Source organism: Lithobates pipiens, unplaced genomic scaffold (genome assembly GCF_037356315.1).
Source record: "Lithobates pipiens isolate NorthernLeopardFrog02 unplaced genomic scaffold, aLitPip1_a1.2 Scaffold_13, whole genome shotgun sequence".
In the NCBI taxonomy this organism is placed as follows: Eukaryota; Metazoa; Chordata; class Amphibia; order Anura; family Ranidae; genus Lithobates; species Lithobates pipiens.
Window position 1 is genome coordinate 407387001 of NW_027507718.1, and position 11237 is coordinate 407398237.

Genomic DNA, 11237 nt, shown 5'->3' on the forward strand with positions numbered 1-11237 from the left:
GAGCCACGTTTGACACTTGTGATTGATGTATGTGCAGCACATCTGGAAAACGCAGGATACCAGCTTTAGAGCTGTATACAACTCTGCAACCTATTAGTAAAGAGGGTAAAGTTCACAAATGATGTTCTGGTCAAAGTTATCTCTACATGACTGGAGCCATCTTAGGCTGGCTATACATGATACAATTTTCTTGTACAATATAAATTTAGATTTACCAAAACCATATAATATGAGGTCTAACCAAAAAACTTTCAGTTTGTATGCAATTAGACAGGCCCTGATGGTAAATCTTAAAGAAATACAACAAAAAAATAGTATAATGTATGGCTAGTTTTACTCACAGCTTTCGAGGCACTTAATAGAATTATGTTATATTTATTTATTACAGGTACTTATATAGTGCTGTCAATTTACACATACAGATATATATTGTACATTTATTTTTATAGTACCTGCCCAATCTAAGGTCCCCAACTCATATACTAGGCCCATTTAACCTACCAGCATGTATTTGGAGTGTGGGAGGACACTGGAGTACATTGAGGAAATCCACACAGGCATAGGGAGAAAACTCTATGAAGGTAGAGCAGTGGTTGGAATTCGAACTGATGACCCTAGTTTTGCTAGACAGAAGTTCTAACCACTTAGCCACAGTGCTGTCCAAATTTAAGAGCTAATGGGTCTGAGAAAATCATTATTATTATTATAATATAGGATTTATATAGTGCCAACAGTTTGCACAGCACTTTACACAATGAAGGCAGACATTACAGTTACAATACAATTTGGTACATCAGGAACCAGTGGGCTCTGCTCGTTAGAGCCTACAATCTGAGAAGAAGGGTCATTCATGTACTCGTGTAAGCAGGGGCGGACTGACCATTCAGCCACTCAGGCACTGCTCGAGGGCCCTGGGCCACTAGGGGGTCCCATCAGGGTTGCCAGCCTCAGTAAAACCAGGGGCAGTATGTAAAAATCTGTGTTTTTTTAACATCTGCCTCTGAAATGTCCCTTACCAACATCCTTTTGGTCTAAAAATCCTAAAATTATAGCTGCCCCACCTCTCCAGTACCTTCTCAGCCAATAGAAACATATCTGTGTATATTGTGTGTACATGTATGTGTAACCTGTGTGATTGTATACTGTGTGTGTGTGTGTGTTTGTGTATACTTTGTGGCCCCATAATCTCTGATTGCCTGGGGGCCCCATAATCTCCTATTGCCCGGGGGCCCCATGAGTTGTCAGCCCGCCCCTGCATGCAAGCCTCAATCTTTATTAATAAAAATAAATGTTTATTGTAGCACATAAACCTTCTAGAATTGGGCCATGGATGGTTCTGAATTAGCAGTGTTACCATTAAAACAACTACTGTGATGTCACCGGGCTTTGCACATTGAAATTGTAATTGTAATTGTGGGATGATACGGTTTCTAGAATTTCTCTTCAAAGTGTGGACTGTGCAGAATGCCCCAAACTTCCCATTTCACTAGTAAGGCCCCTTTCACACTTGTGTGACTTTTTCTGCGACTTTGAACGTCAGAGTCGCATAACAAGTTGTACCCCATGATTCCCAATGATAACCATTTGCACTGACTTCAAAGTACCATACACCTCAAGTTTAGATGGTCCATAGACCTCAAGTTTACACAGGCATTCCCTGAAATCATGTCAAAATCACGCCACTTTCAAGTGGCGGCAGTGTGAAAGGGGCCTTAGTGATTTAAGCTTTTCCCAGATGTCTCTACAGATCAAATTATAGGAACCCCTTTACTATGGGTGTTTTATTTATAAGTCTCCTTGCCCATGTAAAGGGATGCCAAGGCAGATCTCTTTTTTTCTTTCAGTGAAGGCAAATCCTCCCAATTAAAACATAGTAGTCTATTTTAGAAAGTGCTAGCAAGACCTACATCGATATGACCAGTACAGAAGCGGGTAAGACTTGGTAATGAAATCTGCTTAAATTCTTTACAAAGACGATTCCGTTTTTGCAAAAGAATATTCTTTCATTTAAGATAACTTTTGAAATTTTATGTCAGTTGATAAATTCCTCTGTGGTATATAATAAAAACTGGTTTTGAATAAAATAAACAAACCTCTCTTTATTATACATAGACTGTTATATTCTCTCTTGTAATGATGAAAGTAGGTGCACAATATCAAATGAGAAATTCATATTTCCAGGGACTAAAGTAATAAGAGCAATTATGGGTTTCAACTTTCCAGAGCCCTTTCACATGAAACTACCTTAGCTCCCCCTAACCAGGGCCATGTCACACTGACACTGGTGAATAATCCTTAAAGCCAGTTTAACAGTGTGCAGGAAGGGGTTAAGTGGCTCATATGTAGTTCACTGTGTGACCACTAAGGGGCCCCCTTTTCCCTATAGTAAGAGGATTTCTATAGGGCTATGTGGGTAGAGTAGGAGGAGGAGAGTTGGCCCTTGTGTGAAGCCCAGGGCCCTTCCTGAGCCAGATGTAGACTTCTAAGAAAGAGGGCTTTCTCTAGCTTGGGATCACCCTAAATATCCACCTCCCCCTTGGGCTCAGCCAGGAAGGCAGTAGTTGCGAGGCACCCCCATAACAAGGCAAGAGGTAACATCACCCGTTTTATGAGCGGAAACATGTTGACTGACTGTGTTCTGTATTACAGAAGTACATACGGTAGCTTCCAACATTCCCTGATTTCAAGGGACTGTCCCTGATCCTGAATTGGAACAAAGTCCCTCTGTCCCCCTTACCTCCACATTTGTCCCTCATTTTAGTCTGATCTATGTAGTTGTATATAAAATGCACTACTTATCTATCGAAAAGATAAATTTCGATATTTCGATATTTTTGCAGTGCTAAACTTTTCATCTAAATTATAAATTGCTGCATTTGTAAATTTCAAAAGTCAGAATAAAGGAATAGTAGTGGCAAAAAGCACTTGTGGGTTTAACCAATCATTTTTATTGTACAATTCTCCTTTAATGGGGTGTGGCAGGGGGTGTGTCCTATGCCTACATAATTTTGCTTAAAGGCGTCCCTTATTCCCATCTCAGAAAGTTGGGAGGTATGGAAGTATTTGCACTGAAGATTCTATCCCTTGCAGTCAAGAAAATAAAAAATAACTGTTGGACCAGAAATGTAAGTAAAGTAGGCCTCTGGATCCTGGGCAGAAGAAGTTGGTGCTGTTACTATGTGTTATATGGACAAGAAGCATATTAACTCCCTTTGAGAGTAGGGGATTCACCACATTAGTGAAATTGAGCTTGTACTGGCTAAAGGTACCCATGAACCTAAACATTGTGTCCAAACCAACCCCCGCCCCCCCCCCCCCAGGTCCCCCTCCCCAAGTTACTTTTAAATAGCGATTTAATCACTACAGTCATTTGAAATTTGACGGCAAGAAGAAAGTTGTCACTGCTCTAGGTTAAACTCTGCTACAAATCACACTTTTTCAGTACTTTGTAGGTAAGCCATAGAGATAAAAGTAGAGTGATTGTTAATGGCAAGCCTGTAGCTGAAGAAATTAGTGTGATCAGGCTAAGAATGGAGAGTGAGAGAAGCACTGGCTGCAGCTACTCTCTAGAGCTGCTTTCTTGAGGTGCTCAACTGGATAACAGCTATATCAGCAAGAGGAGGGAGTTGCTGAAGGCAACACTGCACTATGGGAACTGTAGTCCAGAGGAAAGAGACTTGACTGTAATCAAGAGCTTTTGAACAGCATTTCCCAGAGAGAGATTACCAGGAGTAGGAGAAAGAGCTGCATTTTCTCAGGCTGTACAAGACACAGCTTCCTCTTGCTATGAGGGAGCCTAGAGAGTGCACATCACTGTCCTGTGTGCACCACCACTGTGGCATAATGGCAGCCTGAGTAGAATCCAGAGTGCTGAGTTCAGAGTGCCGACAACCAGAGTCACCTGGGTGCAGAGCAGAGAGAGGACTTATCGTTTTGTGGGACCGGGTGATGAGCTACAATATCACTGGGATTGGTGAGCTGAGACTGAGCCCTTTAGGACCTGACTATACAATGGAACCTTGGTTTACGAGTAACGTGGTTAATGAGCGGTTTGAAAGATGAGCAACTTTTTTTTTTAATTTTGACTCGGTTTGCGAGTGTTGTCTCACAAAACAAACAGAATTCAAGCTAATGGGTGGTGCAGAACCGCATTTGGCCAAAGGTGGGGGCGCGTCAGGGAACACTCGGAATGGTTGAGAGCCGTTCGTAAATACTCAGAATGACTCGAAAATACTTAGAAACACTCAGAAATACTCCATTCCCAAGTGTTTCCGAGGCTTTTCCCAGCTGTCCTCGAGTATTTCCGAGGTTCTCCGTGCCCCCCAGCTCTGGCCACATGTGGTATTGCATGTAATAGAAGTCCAGGCGGAATGAATTATCTTCATTTCCATTGACTTCTATGGGGAAACTTACTTTGATATGCGAGTGCTTTGGATTACAAGCATTCTCCTGGAACAGATTATGCTCGTAATCCAAGGTTCCACTGTATAGCCATTTAGCTGCCTTATTGCTGCCTGCAGGCTTGACTGATACTATGCTCATGTGAACCAACGGTACAACTGGGCCCCAATGCTAGCCAGTTGAAGTGTTAGGACTAAAGACTGTCCCTTTGCAGCTGCTACACAGAGACCTTCACCTATTGTTCGTTCATGCTAGGAGGTACCTCTCAGGGGACTGTCATGAATCTGCAGTAATGTTTCATGCCCTGTCTGCTTACCTCTCCCGTCTGCGTATCAGCTTAAGGACAGTATGTTTAAGTCATTTTCTTTCAAATTGGCTCCACCCCAGCCTCTAACAGGAAACACTTCCTAACTGCGTGCACTGCAAGCTAGCCTTGCCCGAGCAAAAGCGTGTTAAGGCTTCCCTGTATATTTCTTGGCATGTGATCTACATTTGATTCCATGTACTGACTGTTGGTTTGTTATGCTGACTATCCCTGTCTGCTTGTAGCCCCGACCTTTGGCGTGTTCTCCTGACTATTCCTTGTTGACCTGGATTGCTGCTTCCTCTCCATCCACCAGAGCCAGCTGTGAGCATGAGCTAGAAGAACCTGGGGGCTGCAACCTGGAGTCAACTGCAGCGACATCCATCCTCACCATCAGAGGCTCTTAGCCCTTGTACACACGGTCGGATATTCCAACAACAAAATCCGTCGGATTTTGTCCAACAGATTTTTTCCGAAACTGGTGTTGCACACACACGGTCGGTCAAAGTTGTCGGAAAATCCAATCGTTCGTAACGTGATGACGTTATTTAGTTACATTCAGGCTAGTAGCCGATAGCTTTGGTCTCGTAATTTGATCTGAGCATGTGTGGCACTTTGTCCGATTGGAATTCTCTCCAAACGATCGGACAAAGTCCAATCGGATCATGTTGTCGGAAAATTTTATAGCCCAGCTCTAAAACGTTGTTGGTCGGATATTCAGATGGAAACAGTCCGATGGAGCCCACACACGGTCGGATTATCCGACAACACGGTCCGATCGGACATTTTCCGTCGGAATGTCCGACCGTGTGTACAAGGGCTTAGACTCTTAGAATCTTATGCTCTAGCTCCCTGTTTGATCTGTGTTAGTGCTCAGGTGGAGCTGCTTTCCTGTTTTGTGGTAGAGCCGCCAATATTGAGTCACAAAGCCCATCCAAAACCTTATGAGTGATGGATATAAGATCAGAGTCCAGCTCCTCACATCTAATTTATCTTGAAGGACAGCCATGCCGGCTGTCAGAATACCCTAACAGTGCCTGTATCTGATTGGTCGCAGGCGTTGTTTGATTGACAATCTTTTGACAGGCTCCTTCGACAAACAGTGCTTGTTCAATCAGCTGACATTTGAGCAGTGTATGGCCAGCTTTAATTGTCTGGATGTCATGCTGATCTAAATGCTTTAGTATTTTATGACTCATTGGCCTGAAAAAACTTTAGAGCTCAGCGGTTGTGACTTTCTGATCTGTAGGCTTGTTCTGGGTTAATGACTTATAAAATAATGTCAAATAACCAGCCTCCACTTTTCTCACAGTACAGGTTTGCTTTAGGGACTTTAAAGAGGCAAATTGCATTATTACAGCAACAAGCACTAACATTGGTTAGTTATTATAAGTCGTATAAAGGTTGCAGTGACACAGTTGTGCTCTCTGCTGTCTGCATTTGTGTTCCCTATTTGTTGTCCAGAGGGGTTATCTGAGGGTAATTTGAATTCTGCAGGACCTCCTACAATTCCCTTTTAATTATATTCATATGCTATTTCACAACATTTCACAGATGCTGGCAATTCCCTGCCTATATCCCAGAACTGTACTATAGCAGTGGTTGACCAGTAGAGGGCAGTACATGTCAAGCTAGGCATTGCCAGCTCACCAGTGGAAGAGGCCCCCCACTTTCCCAGCCACAGCTTTCATTCATTATCTCCCTGAAAGGTCCCTAGGGAGAAAAAAAAGTGTGATATCAAATAAAGAAATCATGAACTGCTATACAGCATATGTAACGCAGAGTAACAAAGCTTATTCAGCCACATTTATTGTTTTGTCTTAGGGCTCTCTGACACCATGTCCATTGATCTGCATAGATCAAGGCAGTCTCAAAGCAAGGGTATGAACAAAACAATTGTATTCTGGGTGCCCTGTTAACATCATACATGTGCAGCAGTTTGTGGTATGTAAAAAATGCAATATATTTGCACTTTTACACAGTGCAACTCACCGCACGGCATGTCACCGGACTGCAGCACACTGCAGTGAATGAAGTGTCATTTTGTGACACTTAAATTAGAACTAAAGCAAACATGCTTTTTTCATTTTGGATAGAGTACAGGAGGGTAATAAATCTTCTTTTTTTGCCCTCTGTGGGCTCAATTCATAAAAGAATATTGCGTGAGATAATTGGATCACGTGACACGTTTTCCATTTATTGCATGCGATATTCATAATGTCAATTTACAGTCAGTTTATGTGGTATTGAAAAATGCATGGTATATACCACATAAATTCACTCTAAACTTAATTCACAAAGCTAAATAAATACATTAGTTGAATAAGTTGTGGTCTAGCCACTCATTATTCAAGGAAATAATGTCTTTTTTTCTGGTCTGGTGCTGCAGCGTGGGTCATAATTGACGATGGATCTACATCCGGTGTTATTTTTTAGAAAAAAATTGAATAAAGGAATTGTCAAAAGCTGGTGTACTGTTCTTATTTATTTTTGACACTTGACCGCAGACCCCCACAACCACAGCCCTGTGTTGTCAGGAAGAGGCCCTTGCCCCATTAACATGGGAAAAGGTGCTTTGGGGTGGGGGGGCAGCCCCAAGGCACCCCCCCATGTTGAGGGCATGTGGCCTGGTATGGTTCAGGAGGGGGGTGCGCTTGCTTGTCCCCCCCTTTCCTGGCCTGCCCAAAGGGCCTGATATGGATCGAGGAGGGGGGGCGGACCCCCCACTGTCTTTTCCTTAATTTTTCTATTGCCAGCAATGGTTTTATGCAGCCGGGAAAATGTATTTAAAAGTAATTTGTTTTCTTTACAAATGTCAGTTATGCTGAAGCAGGTTCTATACATGGTACAAATGCTCCACTTTACAGCAAAACTAAGGGGATCCCCCAGGCACTACATGTAAAGGAATTTGTTTATTTTTATTGTTTCACTTTAACCCTAATTAAAATCAATGCTCCTTTAAAAACAATATTTAAAAAAAATTGCATTGATACTATCAATGCAAAAAAAAATTTAAAAATAGTTTTTAATGCTAATTAACTGGTTGCTGACCGCCGGCAGTCAAATGACGGCCTCCCATCTAAACAGGGAATACACGCGATCGTGCACGCGCATCCCTGTTTCTTCGGTGGTGGCGTGTCACGGAGACACCGCTCGCCACCGATGGGGGTGAACAGCCATTGGTTATGGCTGTTTACCACATGATCAGCTATGATGAAGTCACGGCCGATCACAGATGGTCACACCCCGACTGTGCACGGCGCATGCGCGCGATCGCGGGCGCGCTGCGCGTGCACGTCTGTGGCGGCGTGTTCCCCGGGAACACTGCTCGTCACCGACGCTGGTAAACAGCCATTGGCCGGCTGTTTACCCACGTGATCGGCTGTGATCCTTTCACAGCCGATCACTAAAATGTAAACAAACCGCGGTAACAAGATTGTTGTTCTCCTCCTCACACACTGATCGTGTGTGAGGAGGAGATTGTGGTAACATCTCGTTATTGACTAGTGTACACCAATCACACTGATTGCCCCCCCCCAATAAAGAGGACCTGTCACCACCCCTCATAGTACCTGTCAATCACAGTCCATCAGAGTACCTGTCACAGTCCATCAGAGTATTTGAGTACCTGTCACAGTCCATCTGAGTACCCGAGTACCTGTCACAGTTCATCTGAGTACCTGTCCCAGCCCATCAGAGTACCCGAGTACCTGTCATGGCACATCAGAGTACCCGAGTACCTGTCATGGTCCATCAGAGTACCCGAGTACCTGTCACGGCCCATCAGAGTACCCGAGTACCTGTCACGGCCCATCAGAGTACCCGAGTACCTGTCACGGTTCATCTGAGTACCCGGGTACCTGTCACAGCCCATCAGAGTACCCGAGTACCTGTCCCAGCCCATCTGAGTACCCGAGTACCTGTCTCAGTCCATCTGAGTACCCGAGTACCTGTCACAGTCCATCTGAGTACCTGAGTACCTGTCCCAGTCCATCTGAGTACCCGTCACAGTTCACCTGAGTACCTGAGTACCTGTCACAGTTCATCTAAGTACCTGTGTACCTGTCACAGTTCATCTTAGTACCCAAGTACCTGTCACAGTCCATATGAGTACCTGTCACCGCCCTTCAGAGTACCCAAATACCAGTCACCAAGCCATCAGCGTACCTGTCACCAGGCCATCAGAGTACACGAGTACCTGTCACCAGGCCCTCAGAGTACCAGAGTACCTGTCACCAGGCCATCAGAGTACCCGAGTACCTGTCACCAGGCCATCAGAGTACCCGAGTACCTGTCACCTCACCAGGCCATCAGAGTACCCGAGTACCTGTCACCAGTCCATCAGAGTACCCGAGTACCTATTTGCAGCCCATGTCTCATAGAATATACGTTGGGGTGTTTGCTTTCCAAAATAGAGTCCTTTTGTGGGTAATTTCACTGTCCTGGTGGTCCAGGACCTTCAAAAGTGTGATAGGTAGTAATGAAATGAGATGTGTCATTTATGCTCCTAGAATGCCTGAACGTACTACTTCAATGTTTGACCTCTCTATGTGGCCAGGCTGTGTAAAAGTCCTACACATGTGGTATCACCATTTGTAGGAAGGAAGGAGTAGCAGAATGTGTTTTGGGGTGTAATTTTTGCTATATACATGCTATGGGTTAGAAATATCTTATAAATTGAAAATTTTGTGTAAAAAAAAAAATGCGTTTTAATTTTTTTCCACATATTCCAAAAACTTCTGGAAAAAAATTAGCCATTCAAAAGACTCATTATGCCTCACAGATTATATGTTGGAGTGTTTGCTTTCCAAAATGGGGTCATTTTATGGAAAAATCCATTGTCCTGGTACTCCAGGGCCTTCAAAAATGTAATAGGTGATTGAGAAATGAGATGCGTAATTTTTGCTCGTAGAACGTCTGTCTCACACATGTGGTATCGCCGTACTCGGGAAGAGTAGCAGAATGTATTTTGGGGTGTAATTTGTTGTATGCATATGCTGTGTGTGAGAAATAACCTGATAATATGACAATTTTGTAAAAAATAAATAATAATAAAAAAAATCTTCATTTTGCAAAGAATTGTGGGAAAAAATGACAACTTAAAAAAACTCACCATGCTACTTACTTAATACCTTGGAATGTCTACTTTGTAAAAAGGGGTCATTTGGGGGGTATTTGTACTTTCCTGACTTGTTATGCAGGCCATACACGGTCGAATTTCGAACGAATTTTCTTTTCAAAATCAGAAAATTCGTTTTTTTTGTGATCCGATGATGCCACCATTGATTTTCGAAATTCGGCCGACCAAGCCTTCAATTTCACCTCATGTTGCTACAGAAAAGAATTTTCTTGGCTGGGAATCTTCTTTTCTCTCCGTACATTTTCTTTTATCTCCGTACATTTTCTTTTCTCTCCGTACATTTTCTTTTATCTCCGTACATTTTCTTTTATCTCCGTACATTTTCTTACGTTTCTCGCACGATTCTCCCATCATTGATCAGAAAATCGTTCGTTTTTCTAAAAATTTCCAACATGTCCGATTCCTCAAATTTTATTTCCGCACGAAAATCGGCTGTTGCTGCAGCCCACTAATGGTGCGAAATTCATACGAAAATTCTTAGATACGATTTTCGAAAGAAAATTCTTTCGAAATTCGAACCGTGTATGGCCGGCATTAGTGTCTCAAGAAATGAGATACACCTGATGTACTGAAGGCCTGATCAGATGTGATCAATTTTCAGCGATTGGCACCATAGTTTGTAGACTCTGTAACTTTCACAAAGACCAAATAATATATACTAATGTGGGTTATTTTTATCAAAGATATGGAGCAGCATAAATTTTGGCCAAAATGTATGAAGAAAAATTACTAATTAGCAAAAATTTATGACAGAAACGAAGAAAAGGGCATTTTTTTCACAAAATTTACGTTTTATTTTATTTATAGCACAAAAAATAAAAAACCCACTAGTGATTAAATACCACTAAAAGAAAGCTCTATTTGTGTGGAAAAAAGGACGCAAGTTTCATATGGATACAGTGTTGCATGACTGAGTAATTGTCATTCAAACTGTGAGAGCGCTGAAAGCTGAAAATTGGTCTGGTCAGGAAGGGGGTGTAAGTGCACTGTATTGAGGTGGTTAAAAAAAAATTGTCAGCAAGCTACACAGGAGTTGGGTCGCATGAATCAGGTGGAAAATAACGACTGCTTTAAAGAAACATTGAATGCGCAAATCAACATTTTGTAATTTATCTCATGAAAAAAATTATCACACAAAACTAATCAGAAATGTACTCTTTGTGAATTGAGCCCTGTATCCCATTGAAAATATTTCCCTTCACTTCCTGTCCCATAGCCAAAACAGAAAGTGGGAAGGGAAAGCCTTCAAAGTGAGGGAATCACTGGTTGTCATCAGGGATTTTATTTCACTTTCACTCTCACTGATAATGGTAATGGCAAATAGAGAGGGTGAATCTACCCCGGGGCGTACCTAGAGCATTTAACACCCAAGGCAGATCCTATATCTGGCAC